This window comes from Ursus maritimus, unplaced genomic scaffold (assembly GCF_017311325.1).
Source record: "Ursus maritimus isolate PB19 unplaced genomic scaffold, ASM1731132v1 scaffold_19, whole genome shotgun sequence".
Lineage (NCBI taxonomy): Eukaryota > Metazoa > Chordata > Mammalia > Carnivora > Ursidae > Ursus > Ursus maritimus.
Window position 1 is genome coordinate 11,093,635 of NW_024424341.1, and position 19,550 is coordinate 11,113,184.

Sequence of the window (19,550 nt, forward strand, 5' to 3'; positions counted from 1 at the left end):
TATATAGCTTTGTTACTTGATACAAATATTTTGGAAAACAGTTTGATGGTGAATTTGAACATAAAAATACTTTATTATAATAACCCAAGCATAGCAAAAGTAATATACCCAAAGATATTTATCTTATACTGTCTATACAGGACAACTGGAAGCATCATAGTTTATTATCATAGCATGTTAGATGGACTGTTACAGGCATTAAAAAGTTTAAAGACTAACACTGACAATATGTTAGTGATGGAGGAAAAGCATAATTCAAAATTAAGATAACAGTAAAGTGGTTAAGAGTACAGGCTCAGGTACCAGACTACCTGGGTTAGAATCTTGACTACTCTTACTTGTTAGCTGTGTGACTTTTAGCTAGTTAGAGAATTTCATTCTGTCTCATTTGCCTCATCTTGTAAATGTGAAATACTAACAGGATCTACTTAATAGGGCTTTGATAAGGATTAAAGGGGTTATAATATGTGAAAGTACTGAGAACTGTGCCTAGCATATAGTAAGCACTTAATTAATGTTTTTATAATTATACTTTTTTTCCATAGCAGTATGAAAATATGTATACAGAAAAAAATATTAAAAGGAGATAGTTTTAGAGTAGTACAATTATACTTTCCTTTGTTTTCTATAGTTATTGTCATGTTACTATGTTGTTTCTATAATAAAAATGGATTTAATGTAATATTTTATCATTTGTCTGAATCTTATTAAATTAAGAATTCCTAAAATGCTTCAGTACCTTGGTTACCTGTGAAATCTGGTGGACAGTGTAATATATCACAGTACTTGAAATTAAACATTTAGGGACCATTTATTCATCTCAAAGCCTTGAAATGTTTGAAGAAGATAAAATCTTTATCTTTTCCTTTGGCTTGGTTTTATTCCTGATTCAAATGGTATTTTCAGTACATTTTTTGAAATGTCTAGATAGATTTTAAGATATTTAAAAGGCACTCTTAAACCCTCCCTCCTCTTTTGTGGCCTGAGTAGAATATTATGATTTTGCTCCCTCTACTGGAAGAGGATAAAGCATCTTCTTTAGAAGGACCCTGGGAAAAAACCTGTACTGCTTGAACCTAGGGTCATCTACCCACTTAATACCTCGATTTCTGACTGGTTGGAATTAGTCATTTTGTGTAGCGTATGCTTGAAGGTGTGAAGCCTGAAATTTATTTACTTTATACTTTTATTTTTCCAGGGCCTTTTCATCATTTTAGTTTTTCTTTAATTCATATTTTCCTAAACATGTTCTACTGGCTTTAAAATAAGTTATAAATTTGGAATGAATAAAGGATAATTATAAATAACTAAAGTAGTTCTCAGTGCTAACGTGTAGATGGCATTATTTGAGAGAAATTTTTTTTAGACCCATCCTAAGCAACCTTTCATAAATCATCTTATTCTACTGATAAATTAATAAGGCTTTATTTAAATGTACTTACCTTTTTTTTTTCAGTGTTTGTGTTGTTTTGCTAACTTCTTGTTCTTTATGTTAGATGTTCAAAAACAGATAAAAGGCAGTTGGCTTGGGATACTTTTTTGACTTGTTGGAAAGCTATTATCAAGTTTACTATTATTTCTTAGTGTTAAGAATGATGATTGGAAATTGTTGATTGTGGGGGTGAAGAGGAGGGATGGATTTGGTAGAGAAGGTAGAGGATTATTATGATTGAGTTTTATGGATTGTGTATAGGTTTTATATGTACTGAATTATAGGTCACATATCCTAAATATGTGAAATTCGAATGATTGAATATGTATAATATATCACAAATTTTGGCAGAGCTTTACAGATTTTTTGCCTATGTAATTTTTGGAGTATTCTGGATGGCTATGGTTATTACATAGCAAAGATGTTATATTAATAAGGAGTTCTTCTTACATTATTATGGTCTTTCCCCAAATTCTATGGAAATAAATTTTTTTCTCTTAGGTTTGTTTTTTTTTAACTGTCTGTCTTAATTGCAGTAATTTCATTTCAGACTAAATTAGCATTGCTAAATATGTATAGATGTTAAGAGATTAAAAAATAAAGTGGCAGGGGCGCCTGGGTGGCACAGCGGTTAAGCGTCTGCCTTCGGCTCAGGGCGTGATCCCGGTGTTATGGGATCGAGCCCCACATCAGGCTCCTCTGCTATGAGCCTGCTTCTTCCTCTCCCACTCCCCCTGCTTGTGTTCCCTCTCTCACTGGCTGTCTCTAACTCTGCCGAATAAATAAATAAAATCTTAAAAAAAAAATAAAGTGGCATAATTTCTGGTGTATCAAAATCAAAAAATGAGATACATTTTATTATAGCCAAAACAAGATATTCTTTAACCTACTGTGAATATTCAAGATGGCACTCTATTCAGAATTCTAGAAAGCTTCAATGAGAATGTTGGATATGTAAAGAATACTTCTAGGCCTTGCTTTTTCGTATTTCCCAACTGAGGTGGGGTGGTTGTGGAGATAATTTCAAATGTCTTAAAGTAAGTACTCTAAGTCTGTGTCAGTCATTAAAAACAGTGAATATTGCTGAGAACATTTCTTCTATAATGGACTCTAGAATTTTACCACTAAAAAAGAGTAAAGAAAAAAGGTAAGAAGCTATAGCAAGTGTTCCTAAATTTAAGTGCTCACTAAACATAGTACAGAAAATATGAGCCTTGTTTTCATGTGTAATTTTTAAAGCAAAGGAATTTTGAGAAAAAAATACTATAAACTTTTCATTGCTCCCTTGTGACAAACACTTTCTGCTATTTTGTAATACAAAATCTTGCATTTTTTGTCTTATTTGTGAAGTAGAAATAACACAGAGCATTATGTGATCTCTCGATGTTTATAAATTCAACTTAATGTAAAATTTCGATAGCAGAGAAAAATATGTGGGATAGCTGAAATAGCAATCAAAACAGAAAATAGAATTTTAGCATATACATAATGACACATAATTCCTTGTTGGCTTTGTACTCCGATGAATTCATTACTTTCTTTAGTATCTTTCATTTTTATTTCATTTTCTTCCTGAAGATAGGGAACCTATATTACTTATAGGCTTTTAAAGAAAGTAGAGAAAGACAGGTTTGAACAACCTATGTAAGACACATTTTAAAACAATGGATTATTTTCTGATAAAAAATTTAATATGTGCTTATTAAAAAATTGGACCATATAGAAAACAAACAAATGAAATATAAGTTGTAGTATCATACCAAAGATACCACTGTTGACATTTTCTGTATGAGTTTCTAGTGAGATCTCATCCCTGTCCTCCACCGACATATTTTTGCCCTTTTAAGAAATTAAGTTGGAATCATTACAGTTCATGTTTTTGGCAAATGGCTTTTTAAACCTTCCAATTAATATGTTGCAGACATTTTTCGCATCATTACCTATTTTTCTGAAAATAATTTTTAATGGCTGAATAGTTTAACATTGTAAGGTTGCTAAAGTACCATGTAAAAAATAAGGTTGTTATTGAGATCTGGAAAAATCTGAATCAAGTTTAATTAAAATATCTTTATATTTTTCTTGCATATATTACCATAATAATCCAATTTAAAGTAGGTGCACAGCAATAGCAAAAATTTTAATGGCTAACACATAGAGCACTTAACTTTGTGCCAAGCACTATTCTAAGAACTTAACATATTAACACATTGATCCCTCACAACAGTCCTTTTATTTGGTTATAGTTATTTCCTTGAATTTCCAGGGGAGGAAACTGAGGTGCAGAGGAGTTAAGTAGTATACCCCAAATCACACAGCCAGAGTGGAGATAGCCAGTGGCCAAGACTAGATTCAAACCAAGTTTGATGCCATTGTATGTGGTCCTAAGCACTTTCACTTTCCTTCAAAGTATGTTAATACATTGTAATATGTAGCAATAGTATACTAAATGATTTTTCCCTACTCACTCCCTCCTCCTTTCAAAAATCTATCCTGATGAGGCAAAAACTTGCTTTAGAATCTTTAACTGGAAAAGAACATGCATCTCATGTTTTCTGGCTATATCCGAGAAACAACCCCGAAGCAAAGAGAAGTAGTTAACCGAAACAGCTATTGCTTCCTAAAGTGTTGAGACTTTTTTTTATAAAATTGTGTATAAGATGATAACAAATGCCCTAAAGGTAAACCCGATCATTATCTTCAAGTGTTTGAAGAACGAGGTCAGAAATAGGCCTACTAAGTGAAAGTCACAGAAAAGCAGACCATCGTGTGATATTAAGGAAGAAGTTTGAAATAAATCTCTTTCAATGAAAGCAGGTAAATAGAATGGTTCAGATGGGTCATAGAAAGAAGTCCTATAGTGAGTGTAAAATGGACTACATTGATAGGTTCTTTTCAACTCTTAAGATTCTGTGGTTGTAATTTTGGGTTTTATTGCAGGACAGTATTGCCTATTTAGCTCCTGAGTGGTGATTACAAATAACGAAGAAAGGAAAAGAAATATGACAAGTTCTCTGCTATCCAGCAATGTCAGGGATTAATTATAGATGAGTGAATTTTCCAGATAGTTGAAATATATTCTATTAAGCATGAAATTCTTTAATTATACGGCTACCCCTCTGACCCCCAGAGGGCAATGGTGATGGTGGTAGAATGCTTGATTAGGAAAAGATTAAGAGAAATAGAGTTTTATTAGGGAGGTCTTGGTATGTTCAAATGTGTAATGGTAAGAATCCCCACTTACTTAAAAGTCTATTGGAACACATTAGATAGGTGAAAATTATCTTAAGCAGAAACATAGCTAATTTTGTGTATAAGTAAAGTTGTTTTTAAAAAAAGAGAGGAGGGGCGCCGAGGTGGCTCAGTCAGTTAAGCGTCAGACTCTTGATTTTGGCTCAGGTCATAATATCAGGGTTGTGGGATCAAACCCCTCTTGCACTCAGCACTGAGTCAGCTTGAGATTCCCTCTCCCCTGCCCCTCCCCCCATTCTCGTGCATGCGTGCTCTCCTCTAAAATAAATAAATAAATAAATGAAATCTTTAAAGAGAGAGAGAGAGGAAAATCTATGTAAAACTAAAGCAAGGGATTCACTGTATGTTGCTCATACTCATTGAACTCAGAGGATCCCAAGCTCTTTGCTAGGTTTTTTTTTTTTCTCCCAGTGGTAACTTTTCCTAAGTCAAAAAAGTAAGATATATGAACAATTAAAAAACTTGTTATTCCACTTATGCTCTAGGCACAAAGAAGAAAAAAAACTAAGGAATTTTTAGATTGTCTCCTTGAACTAATTAAAAATCTTATAAAATACCATGCCTCTATTTATCCGAGTTTACTTAAATCTATGCATTTGGCATGGTATTGCTTATAAGAAGTTTCACAATTCTTAGTTGTCTAAGCCAAAAACACTAAAGAGAAATTCTGTACAGGAATTTCCCATTTAGTTACTTCTTTTTTTCTCAAAGTGGACTAGTTTTTGGTTTTGACATTTCTGTCATGTCCTCAGGATTAAAATATTCTATTCGAGTGGGGAAATTTGTATATATTAGCTAGTTGTAAAATACAATCTTAATTATTAAACCATATACTATAAATTGTAGAAGACTTGAGCTCTGCACTGCCTGCCAAGAATCAGAGTAACAGAAACTCCAGTTCTTCACAGTAGCTTTAAGGCTATTGACCTCTAGCATGCATACTTAAGGGTGAGAGGTGAACAGGAAGTGAATTCCAGGGGTGGGGAAGACGCAGCAGTTGGTGAGAAATTTGTGGATTAGTGCAGTATGTGAAGAGCATGAGATCCAAGCCAAACTTCAAAGTAGGTCTAACAAAATTTTGTTGTATTTAATTTTATTGATGAGGTGCACTCCCAACTATTTTAGGACGACTCAGTCATTTACTTATTCTTAGTGTCTGAAATTGTGAACAATGCGTTAGAGCTCCTGAGCCATCAAACTTTATACCTATTATGATAACATGAAAACACAGTTGTTTTGGAGTACTTCAGTATGGGTGATCAGGTTTCTTCATTTGGGTATTTGGGCTGAGATTATTTTAGATTAAGGAAATATTTTAATACAATGCATTGTGGGTAACATATGAAAAGAGTAAGTGCATAGTTGGGAAACTTGGACTGCAGTTTCAGTTAAATAAAATCTGGTAATTCGCTCTGCTCAACTATGCAAATAATACCTTGCACATTTATTATGCAAGTAATACCTTGAGAATTACAAAAGGAGAGCAATCTTTAAAGCAAGTTTTTTTCCTACAGGTTTTCTTTTCAGGTTTGTGTACCAGAAGGCAGTACAAGTTTACATTGACCATTTCATGAAATCATAGGATTTTGGAGCTGGACAAGATTTTACTCTATTCTCAAATACAAAAAAAAAAAAAAAGCAAAAACAGTATTAGATAAGTCATAACTTGCTTGCTAACTAGTTAGCAGATTCCTTTCATAGTTTAAACGCTACAGTGTTTTAAGAGTGATCAGAAATGAGAGTGATACCACACTGTGGTCAGACATTTACATTTACTGTGTTGTATTATAAAATACAGTTATAACTGGTTGTCTGCAGTTGAGAAATACATTAAGTTTTGGGATTTTTTGTTTGTTTGTTTGGTGTGTGTAGCTCTTAATGTGTTGTAAGTTTTTAACTCTATCTTTAGTCTTAAAAAATGCACCCTTGTTGTTATTTGTCAAATGTAGGTATAAATTATATATACTGAATTTTACATAACATCTGTGTTTTGGAAATGTTATGTTTTTAATGCATTTATTTGTTCGGAATTTACTATATGTCTCCCAGGTATATGAGATTATGCTGGCCATGAGGTTGTGAAAATGAACAATATGGTCCTTTGCTTTTGAAGGACTCACATAGAAAATTACATCATACTTTCCCGTTGATCTATATTATAATTTCAGAGCTGTTCTCTTTTCATTTCTGATTCAGTTTTGTTGAACAGTGGTTTCCAGCACTTTCCCTTAGCCCTCCAGCTAGGTGACTTGGAATGAGTGATTTACAAAAAATTAATTTCCTTGATGTATCCTGTTTAAAGGAGGTGTCGTAGTTTCTAGGTTAGCTCCTTGTTCCCTGACATCTTAGCAATCTGTCATTATTTGATTCTTCACATACATATAATAATGTATGTGCGTATAATATACAACTGTTCAAGTCCAATTGGTTTTGTAAATGGCAGAGTCAAGAAAGCAGGCCCTTTTGAGCTTCTAATCTACTTAAATTTGTTACAAACTATTGCTAAAGTCTTACAAAACGGTACTATGTATTCAACTTTGAGCACTGTTTTTTGTTTTTGTTTTTGTTTTCAAAAAAAGACATAACTAGTTACTGAGAGATATATTATACTTACAAGATGACATTGCTAGATAAATATCCTAGGGCTTTTTTCCCCTAAATACTTCAAATGAAAGTGAGACTTAGAAGTAATTTTTAAAAAATTAACATGGTAAACATTAAGAGTATGATTAGAGATAGAAATATTAATAACATTTGCATAGTATTTTGAAAAGTGGTTTTGTTAACGTTATTTGAGTCTTTTAGTAATAATGTGGGGTGTATGCAAGTTACTAATATTTCCCAGAATTTGCAGACCAAGTATTTAAAGTGTTGGGAGGGAAAACAACCTGTCTAAAATCAGACCACTACTGGGCGCGCCTGGCTGGCTCCATTGTTAAGCGTCTGCCTTCAGCTCAGGGCGTGATCCTGGCGTTCCGGGATCGAGCCCCACATCAGGCTCCTCCGCTGGGAGCCTGCTTCTTCCTCTCCCACTCCCCCTGCTTGTGTTCCCTCTGTCGCTGGCTGTCTCTCTCTGTCAGATAAATAAATAAAATCTTTAAAAAATAAAATAAAATAAAATCAGACCACTACTAACTGCTTACAGAAACAGCACGTGTTCCTTGAGCACCCATTTGTGTATCAGGTGCTGTGCTAAGTACTAAAAGTACAAATAGAGACTTCTAAGAGTAGGCCTGTACTTTTGTTATTTTACAAGAAAAAAAAATGGGTCCAAATCATCTTCAGCAATATTAGAAATGTCAGTGTTATGAATTTCTTCAGGCCGTTTATTTTGAAATTATCATTTATTTTTTCTAACTTTTTATTTTGGAAAAGTAATTTAAACTTACAGAAAAGGTGAAAGAATAATGCAGTGAACATCCATATTCCCATTCACATAGACTCACTAATTGTTAATTTTTGCCACATTTGCCTTCTTGGTTTTTTTTATTTTCAATAAAAGGTACTTTTACTAAGTGATAAAACTTAGCATCACCAGTAACAGGATATCATGACACTTTACCTCCAAATACTTTAACATGGCTGTCCTCAGAACAGGTATATTCTCCCACAAGAGTACAATCCTTTTATCACAATCAAGAAATTAACAGATAGTAAGAGTAAATATCATGCTGTATAATCCAATACAATCCTATACAAATCCATACAATCCAAATTCAAATTTCTTAAATTATCCTGTAATATTCTTTAGAGATGTTTGTTTTTAAATCCAGGATCCAGTCAAGAGCCAGGCAATGCATTTAGTTGTTCTGTCCCCCTAAATCTTTAACCTAATACAGATTTTCTGGGCCTTTTTGTTGTTCTTTCCTGACATTGACATTTTTTTAAAAGTCCAGGCCAGTTGCTTGTTTTGTCTAATTGTTTCTTCATAAAGAACTTAAACATTCTTTTTTTGATAACAGTGTACATAGATGATTTTGTGTACTTCTATTGAATTACATTAAGAAGCATGAAGTTTGGGGCGCCTGGGTGGCACAGCGGTTAAAAGCATCTGCCTTCGGCTCAGGGCGTGATCCCGGCGTTCCGGGTTCGAGCCCCATGTCAGGCTCCTCCTCTATGAGCCTGCTTCTTCCTCTCCCACTCCCCCTGCTTGTGTTCCCTCTCTCACTGGCTGTCTCTATCTCTGTCAAATAAAAAAAAAAAAAAAAAAAAATCTTTAAAAAAAAAAAGAAGCATGAAGTTTGTCCCATTTTAGTAAGTGAAATTTTTCTATCAAGGGTTGGACCCATGGATTTAGAAAAACATTAAATATGTTATAAGCCACTGCAATGCTTGTTCTTTTTTAATATTTGACCAGTGGGAATCCTTTCAGACCAACTCCAAGCCTTTTTTAACATGTCCTCATCAGTCTCTAATTATTTCCTATTTTCTGGTGAAAGAAGATGTTTTAAATTTCCCTCAGACCTGGAATCAGCCATTCCTTTAAGGAACTCGTTTTCTTTGTTTATCCTATGTCATGCCATGACATCTCAGAGTATTATTGTGTAATTTCTTAGCTGTGTTTTGTGTTGGAAGCTTGTGATCATATGTACAAATTCCGGAAATTTTTGATTCAGTTTCATAAGTACTTTGTGAACCCTTATGATTTTTGTGTGGTGCTGTGCTGTGTGTGAAATAAGAAGTGGTCCTTGCTTGGCATTTGATTTAGGTTAAATTTATATTGAACAGAGGGATTTAAGTTTTTTAAAAAGATGAATACAAATTTTTGAAGACATGCTGTGCCAAGCACTGAGGTAGTTGTAATTTTAAGGCACTTTTGTCTATATGATATTCATTTATTGTTGAATTCAACAAATATATTTTTAATACCTGACATATATAAGACAGTATGGTAGGCATTCTGCTTTTTTTGTAACTCACATGGGAGATAAAACCCTTATAATAAATAGACATGAACCTCCCAAATAATGTATTATCAGCAGTGTATGCCTAGACTGATACATAAATAATCTAAACTGGTAGCAGATACGAAAATATTAGTTTATGTAGCTTTGTAAGATATTTTCATGTGCTTCTTTGGGAATTTGTAATAGTTCAAATCTATTAATGAAAGTGATTTATCTCTGGCATCTACTGACTGCCTCATATGTGAAGAGAGAGACATTTGACAATACAAAAGTAAAACATGTTCATTGAATGTATTTGGAGAAAATTTAGAAAGCACAAGCAAGGAAAGTCATCCTTCATCACACCAACTAGAAATAATCCCTCTTTATATTTGGGGGAATCTATGCTTTCAGACTTTTTTTATTATTATTGAGGTAAAGTTGGCACACTAACGCACAGTGTATGTTTTTAGTCTTATACTCTGTATCTGTTTACCTATTTGTTTTCTGTATCAAATTTTCAGCCTTATTTAGATAAAATTGACATAATGAACTGCACATATTTAAAGTGTACAGTTTGCTAAATTTTGAAGTGTATATACCAGTCATACCATCATCACGATCAATATGATGAACATACTTGGGGCACCTGGTTGGCTCAGTGGGTTAAACGTCTGCCTTCGGCTCATGTCATGATCTCCAGATCCTGGGATCAAGCCCCACATCAGGCTCCCTGCTCGGCGGGGAATCGTCTTCTCCCTCTGCCCCTCCCCCCTGCTCATGCTCTCACGCATGCACTCTCTCTCACAGATGAGTAACTAAAATCTTAAAAAAAAAAAAAAAAAAGATAATGAACATACTCATTACCCTAAAAGGTTTCCTGTTGCTCCTTTCTTCCATTTCCCACCCCGTCCCCACCAAAGGTAACCACTGATCTGATTTCTGTCACTGCATTTTCTAGAATTTTATACACATGGAATAATATAGCATGTACTCTTTTTTTATCTGGTTTCTTTTACTCAGCGTAGTTGTTTTGAGATTCATCCAGTCGTTGCACGTATAGTAGTTCATTCCTTTTTATTGTTAAATGGTATTCCATTATATGAATATACCACGATTTATTTATCCATTTGCTTTTTGGAAGATGTTGTTTCTAGTTTGGGATTATTATGAATAGAGGCACTATGAACATTTATGTACCATCTTTGTGAGGGAATACACTTTTTTTTTTTTTTTTTAGGATTAAGACTGTTTTATTTCATCTGCAAGATTCACGTCTTTCATATTTTAAGACCTCTGAAACTGGGATGCATCTTTCAATCCATGGTATTTTATAATCTCTCTTAGGAAAGTGGTGGTTGTGAAGTGGTTGGAGTCACCTGTACATGCATTCGAAGTGTCAGGGTGTCAGCAGCATGGAAGGAAATCCTGGAGACAGGAGCAGAGAGCACTCCTTTAACTGCTAGAAACCAATTGTTGTTCCAAGTGCTGGCAATATTTCTAGAGCCAGAATCAAAGAAAATTAGCTCTGCATAATTACAGAACCATGTTCAGGAGACTCTCAGCAGAGGCTTTTCGTGATATTACAGGTTATTTTAGGAAATGCTTCATCACTAGCACTTCTCATGGCACAGAGGAAAATTTTATGTGGCAGAACTTGGATATTGATGACTCTAAGTGGAAAAGTGAAGAAGAATTAGGACTCTGAATTTGGAAGCAGTTTTAGGAATATCTTCACCGATTTATTTCACTTACATTCTCCTTTGTATGTGTATGTATGCACAAAGGTGCGACTTATGATTTAAAAAAATCTGTGTCTTATTGAGCCAAAACTCTGCCTTTCATTTTGGATTTTTTGTTGTTCTGTTTTTGGATAGTTTTTATTCAAATGTGTTCACCACTCTTTTCTTGTGTTGTGTAATCCCCATCCAGTGTGTTTCTTAAATCTTGTTTTCATTCATTTTATGTCTTACACGTCTCTACTTAACATGTTCAATCTTTCCTCTAACTTACTGAACATTTGGAGGATAATTATAATAGTTGTGCTACTACCCTTGTGTACTACATCTATCATCAGTGTCATTTCTGAGTCTGCTTTTGATGATTGATTTTTCTCCTCAGTGTGGTTTGTTTTCTGCTGCTTTGCATGCCTGATAATTTCTGAATGGATGCCAGACATTTTGAATCTGACCTTGTTAAGTGATGGAAACTTTTACATTCCTATAAATATTCTTGAGTTTTGTTCTGGGATACAGTTACTTGGAAATAGGTTTATCTGTATAAGATCTGTTTTTAGGCTTCGTTAGGCTGGACTAGAGCAATTGTTAGTCTAGAGTTAATTTTCCCCCTCTACTAACACAATAGCCTTGTGAGTTCTCTGTCCAATACCTTGTGAAATACAAGATTTTCCACTCGGGCTGATGGGAAAATTAGTTATTCTTAACCCTAGTGCGATGTCAGCTGCTTTCAATTAGTTTGTTCTGGGCTTTGGGTAGGTTCTCCACAAACTAGTAGCACTGATCAGGACTTAAAAGCCGTAAGAGGGGACTTTCTGAAGATCTCTGGGGGTGTTTCCCTGTGAAGTTCTTTCATCTCCAGAACTTTCCCCTGCAAACAGGCTGCCTTGGCTTTCCTGGGCTTCCAGCTCTGTCTGCTCAACTCAAGGAGTCTATAAGATTGCACATGGCTTACTACTTTCTCAGTTCGGCAGCTTGGAAACCCTCTCCTTGAAGTAAGCTGGGACAGGAGGCAGTCTTGGCTCAATTGTTTTCCTTCTCTCAGGGATCACTGTCTTGGGTCACCTGATGTCCAGTGTCTAAAAACTGTTGTGTTATATATTTTGCCTGGTTTTTTGGTTGTGTCAAGTATGAAGGTAAATCCAATTCTTGTTACTCCATCTTGTCCTTAATTGGAAGACTTATACTGCCATTTTAATGACTTCATAATAATTTATAATGTAGAAATGCCATAACTTATTTAACCAGTTTATTATTCTTGGATAGTATAACATCTTTGTAGCTAAATTGTTGTATATACCCGTGATTAGATAGATTCCTAGAAAATCAAGGTGAATATACAGACTTTCCTTTGAAGACTTGTATAATTATGAATAATAATAAACATACAAATAGCCAGTAAGTACTGAGCAGTTATACTGACATTCATGGCTTTACATGTTTTCTCATTTAACTGAAACAACTCTGTGAGGTAGATCTTACCATTTGCTCTTTTTACAGATAGGGATTTAAAACATGGAATGGTTAAATATTTTGCTCAGGGTCATACAGTTAGTAAATGGCAGAGCAAGGTTTCAAATAGAGGCAGCAGGACTTTGGAGTCCCCACTCTCCTCTGTTGGCCTTAGGGTTTGGAAATATTGAAGCTGGAAGTGACCTGTAGTCACGTAGCAGTTTCTTATTGTTACTATAACAAATTATCACAAATTTAGTGTCTTCAAACAACATAAATTTATTGTTATAGTCCTGGAAGTCAGAGGTCTAAAATGGATCTCATTGGGCTAAAATCAAGGTGTTGGCAGGTCCACATTGTTTCCTAGAAACTGTACAGGAGAATCCATTTTCTTGCCTTTGCCAGTGTATGGAGGCTGCCCACATTCTGTGGCTTATGGCCCCCTTCCAGCGACGGCTGGTCAAGTCATTCTGTCATTGTGTGACTGTCTTCTGCCTCTGTCTTCCCCTTATAAGGACCTTGTAATTACAGTGGGTCTTGGACAATCCAGGATAATCTCCCTCTATTTTAAGGTCAACCTTAATTTCGTCTGCAATCTGAATTCCCTCTTGCAATATAACTTAACATATTGACAGATTTGGGATTGGGAGGTTGATATCTTTGAGGGTCATTATTCTGCCTTCCACAAGCCATTAGACCAATTAGAAGATATTCCTTTAAAGAATGAATCAACAAGGGCCTGTTTTATGACTTTATGACCTCACGTTATGAAGCGCCATTTTGAGGATCTTATCCTTCAGTCTTTCCTCTCTGCTTCTCATGCTAGGAATTATCTAGTGATCTAGACTACAATGATTTAGAGTTGGCTATCTAAAGCTTAAAGTTTCAGATTTCCTAGTGCATATTTAACTGATTTGAATAAATTCAACTAATTTTGAAAAAAAAATTTATTTGTTCAGTAATTACTGAGTAAGCCCCTGTCCTATACCAGCATTGCAGGGGGTACTTTTTTTATGTCATCACATTTTATCTTCACAATGATCTTTTGATGTTAATATTGGCGTCTTAATTTATAAATGAGGAAACTGGACTCAGGTTACCATAGTTTGCAAATCACAGATCTAAGACTTGAACACAGATTCAAGAAAAGTAGGCATCAAGAAAAGATAAAGCAGTTATGATTTTGTAATACTTAATCTTCTATTTTTACTTGTTTTGATAATTTATTAAATTTATTTGATTTTAAATTCACTTTCTTAATGTTACTTATGTGGTTGTATCTGACTGAATTGAGGCATACTAGACAGTTGAAGCCATGAATTTTTGTCATTAGATAAATGCTATTTTTGAAGGAGAAGAATAAGATAGTCTTTATCTTTGTTCTTGGCATCAGTCACTTGTTTCTCAGTCCTGGTGTAGGACCACAGATCTTTTGGAGGTGGCTTTTCAGGTGTAAATTTCTTTGATAAAGTGAAAAAGACAGTGTATTTAGAGTCGGAGGACTGGGTTCAAATCCTGACCCTGTCATATGATCATAGGAGTCTTAGGCAAGTTACCTTTTCTGCAGTTTTCTCATCTGTAATATGTGGATACATAGTTTTGAGTTTCCGATTAATCAATGTGACAATGAATTTGAAAATGCTTTTATAAATTATTAAGTCAGCTTCTTGTTTAATGATTCCTTGCTTTTAGGATTATTTTTTAGCTTTAGAACTAGAAGTAGTTTTAATCAAGAATCAATTTTTTTAAAGTTTATATTTGTAGAAACTGAGGCCCAGATACAAAGTTTACATAGCTTTCTGGTGGCATAGTCTAAAAAAGATTCCCTGATCCTATTTCCTTTTTATCGTTTTTTTTTTTTCTTATATAACCATTTATTTTGTATGCTGCCTTGTCCCTAATATTTGTGGGTCCCAGAGAGATGGAAGCCCTCATTATTGTATGTCAGAATATTTAAAAGTTGTAAATAAAGCCAATAAACTGTTAAATATGTTCTGCCCTTCTTCCTTGACAAAGAGAAGCATGGGTTTGAATTTAGAATTCTTGGACTCTCTGGAGTTCCACATCCAGAATATAGCAGAAGTGGACCATTCTACTTTCCTTTGCAGCCCTGGTTTCATCCTGCATGTCAAAGGGCCTAATGAACAAATTTGGACTTCTCAGCCTCCATCTATCTACAAGCTCCACCTCCCTCTCTACATCTCTTTGTCCTAAACATACATATACTGGCAACATATATTCCTTGCCCTACAAAGAATTCCTTGAGAGAACAAACCTAGGGAATAGACCCAGATGGGCTCTGCAAGTCTGTGTGAGACTGGTTTAGGTAGAGAATTCCTGCATCCCTGGAGCATGTTTTGGAGGAGAGGAGGGATAATATATCTTTTTGGCCCTGAGGAGGGGTGTGGCAAAGCAAACCAGACCCTCTAAATCATGCAGCCCAAGGAAGGGGACCCTATTGCCTGATCTAAAGGGAAGTGTTTTTCTTTGTGAGCAGTGGCATAGATTTGTTAAGTTAGTTGGTGAGAGCTGGTAAATTAGGGATGTGGATAGCTTGTCTATGACTAGGACAATTATTTTCTCTCTGTGGAAATTATTATCTATACATTGGGCTCTGTATCAATTAAAAAATACTGTCGATTTATGAAATAAGTGTAAGAGTTTACAGTTTTAAAATTTTTCCTTAAAACAAAGCTGTCTATGTTCTTAGGATTCCAGACTTTGAAGTGAAATTATCTTGTGAAAATGTGTATTTCTTGTCAATGAGTTGTTAGTATCTAGGTAAATCAGGAGAGCTATTTTCACTGTTTTTTTTTTTAATGAAAAATATTCAGTATCAAAAAGAAAAAAAATATTCAGTATCCAGAAAAGTAAATAAAGTGTAGTAAATAAATGCCTTTCACTTCAATAATTGTTAACATTTTCTCATGTTTGTTTTATTTTCATTTATAGGTAAGTACACAGATTTTGTTGATTTTCGCTGTATGATTTGAAACTAAATTGTAGTCAGGAGACTTCTAAATACTTCATCATCCATCTCCTAAGAATGAGGAAATTCTTCTACACAGCCAGTATCACACCTGTGTTAATTAATAATTTTACATGTCCTCTGAAATCTAATTCATATTCAAGGTTTTCCACTTGTTAGGACAAGCTCCTTAATTTTTTATCATTTTCATTTAAAATATCCCAATGAAATGTTTTAACCTTCTAGTTTTGATCATGACATGAGAATTAAAAATATGCCCAGTCTTAAACTATTTTGTCATTTAAAAAAAATTACTAAGTAAGCCTGACATTCAGATTTTTATGTATTTGCTCATTGCCAAGATGTCTTTCTGAGAAAGCCCCTCTCTGAGTAGCAATAGTCTGTAAATGACTGAGTTCCTCTCTGACATTCTTGAAATCTGCTCCTTACCTTTGTTTTAATGTACTTTCTAAATTTACTTTTTCTTTCAGGGAAAATGTTGGCTAAGACTGGAATAAATTAAAGGGATTTGCATAATTTGAGGAAGACAAGTGAGTTGCCAAGGATCTCGTAGATTTATTTTACCTTGAGGGGAGAGAAGAATGAGAGAGATACATATCCGAAAACTGTTTTAGTCATATATCAAGGGGAAATAAAGATAACAGTACTTTTGGTGGGGAGAGAGCATCTAGACTTGTCAAAATCTACACAAGGGATACATTTGGTTTTCCGCACTGTGGATTTCTGAAGCGCGTAACAGTATCATCCTAATATTTACTAATAACTATACAGTTATTGAAATGGGTATCTTTAATGAGTATGAAAGCCCCAATTTCTGGAGTTTCTTATTTTAGAATTTTAATTTTTGGCCGAAGGTAGAGATAAATAAATTGTACTTGTCATGTAAATTTTTTTAGGAACAGTAATTACTGTCATGTAATAACTCAATACTTAAGCAAAAATTGGAATGATTATTATATGACAGTTATAGAAAAAGCAGAGCAATATAAACATTAGAAAAGATTACAACTAAAAGAACATATACCTTTTGCTCAGTTGCTGTATAAACTAATTTTTTTTACATTAGTTCAGATACACTTCGAAGTATTAAATTGGCTTAATGGAGGAATAATTAAATGAAATGCTTCTTTAAAAATTTTTCCTGGGGCACCTGGATGTCTCAGTCGGTTAAGCATCAGACCCTTTTTTTTTTTTTTAAGATTTTTTTTATTTATTTGACAGAGATAGAGACAGCCAGAGAGAGAGGGAACACAAGCAGGGGGAGTGGGAGAGGAAGAAGCAGGCTCATAGCAGAAGAGCCTGATGTAGGGCTCCATCCCAGAACGCTGGGATCACGCCCTGAGCCAAAGGCTGACGCTTAATGACTGAGCCACCCAGGCGCCCCAAGCATCAGACTCTTGATTTTGGCTCAGGTCGTGATCTCACGGTCATGAGATTGAGCCCCACGTTGGGCTCTGCTCTCAGCACAGAGTCTGCTTGTCCCTCTCCCTCTGTTCCTCCCACCCCTTCATGAGCGTGCTTGCACATGCGCGTGCTTTCTCTCTCCCTCTCTCAAATAAATAAAAATCATTTAAAAAGATAATAAAATAAAAATTTTTCCTTTATGTAAAACAAGCTTAATGTCTCAGCGTGATATTGGATGAGTTAACATCTAAAGCACTATTTAATTCCTTTAGTTGATAGTAATAATCCTGGAAAAGTTGTTGAGAAATGTTATCTCTAATTAAAAATAGTAAAACAAATATTTTACTATGCATGATTAATTAACCATGTACACTCATTATAATTTGTTACTTTAATTATATCAGGGTATTTGGTGGTGTGAAAAATTTGATGGATTTACTTTGTTTTTAATTGTTGATTTTATTTCTAGTTGGTTAGTCTGATTTATTGTAACTTCAGAGGATAATATTTTGGAGACATTTTCATGGAAACTGATGTTGTTTTGGAAGAGTATTGATAAGCACTGTACACTTGGATTTAATGCAATATGTGTTATCATTTTCATAATATATTTTAAAGTTCCTTATATTGTAGGTGAGCCAAATGTTTTTTATATTGCTGATTTTTAGAAAAGTTCTTCATTAATCAGTCTTCAATACTTAATCGGAATTTGAGCCACAAAGAAGAAATCTGGCCTAATTAGATGAAAAAATGAGTTTATTTTTATAATTATTTAAAAGGAGATTTCATACATCCATGTCCTTAATTCTCTTAATAAAGCATTAAATATATTAAAAGATCTATTTTTCATTAAAATTTATTACATGGAATTGTAAGTCCCCAGTAAGATTAAATATTTTAAATTAATATAGTGTATATGTGAGAACATGTTTATCAGCTAACTTTCTGTTTGTTTTATGAACAATAGTTACATTCAACAACCATCTGCCTACTACTAATACTTTTTTGGGGGAGGCACCTGGGTGGCTCAGATGGTTAAGTGTCTGCCTTCAGCTCAGCTTCATGATCCCAGGGTCCTGGGATCGAGCCCCACATCTGGCTCCCTGCTCGGCGGGGAGCCTGCTTCTTCCTCTCCCTCTGCTGTTCCCCCTGCTTGTGCTCTCTCACTCTGTCAAATAAATAGATAAAATCTTTAAAAAAATACTTTTTTTAAGCTCTTGGGATCAAAATGATGTGCCATTTAAAAATATCTATTTCTAGACTAAGCATTGAATCAGCATTAACCTATATTTTGGTACTTTTTAGAAAACTTAGCTGTGCAAAAATACAAAAGTATAGAAGTATTATACAGACACCCATAAATCCATCACCTAGGTTTAACAAATATAATATTTGTTTGAAACCTATTTGTTTTTTTAAGAATAAAACACAAGGAATAACTGTTGAAATCCCCAGTCCCATTCCTCTCTTCCCAGAGCAAACTACTATTCTCAGTTTACCATGTATCTTTTCAATATGTGTTTCTGTAACTTCTTTGCAGAGGTATATATCCATAAACATCTGGGGAAAGAAGGAAATAGGCAGAAGAGGAATAGTTATATGACTTTATTTAAAAGACAGATTTAAACTAAGGCAAATATTAATATATATTTAATTTCATAGACGTTTATTTTCTCTGTTAGAAATATTATATAATTCAACATTAATAATAAAACAAAATAATGACTTTGGAGTTAGGTTTGAGTTTAAAATTTGTTTCTGCTACTTACCTGCCATGTAACCTTGGGCAAGTTTGTTCATCTTTCCAGACTTCATTATCCTCATGGATTATATTGGTACCAGCCACGTAAGGTTGTTTTCGGTATTAAAATAAGCTAGTCCATGCAGTGCTTAGTGTGATACTTAGTTAACATTTTTTGTGAGCCTATTTTCTGAACTCTTTACACATTATTCTACTTAATCTTATATTTATCAGTCACTAGAACATGTATAGAACTAAAAGGGTGTGTGTGTGTGTGTGTGTGTGTGTGTGTGGTGATTTCTGGTTAGATTGTTATTTTTAAAGGAAGGGAGATATCTTTATTTTAATGAATGAGTGATACTTATAGCAATGAGAGTTTGGGAAGTTAGGTGGGTGCCATGTGTAAGGCCTTGAATACCAGGCTAAGTGAAGGGTACGGAAAAACCTATACCAGATTAATTTGGTATTGAAGTGGAACAGAGCAGAGGCAGTAGGACTCCTTTAGGTGAAGAAGTCTACACTGCATTGAAAAATGTAACACTAGATTTCAGAAGATACTTACTTTGCAAGTATCTGCTACAAAGTAGTAGTTTGAAGGTATGAGATGTCATAAGGTAACTGAAGTAGAAAGTGTAGAATGAGAAGACAGAGTTTTGGCCAG

The 19,550-nt window shown here is 34.4% G+C and overlaps 1 protein-coding gene across 1 annotated transcript in view; it reads left to right on the top strand.

The window, feature by feature from the left end:
• Positions 1-19,550, top strand: part of CHD9 (chromodomain helicase DNA binding protein 9) — a 214,081-nt gene that overhangs the window by 76,399 nt on the left and 118,132 nt on the right.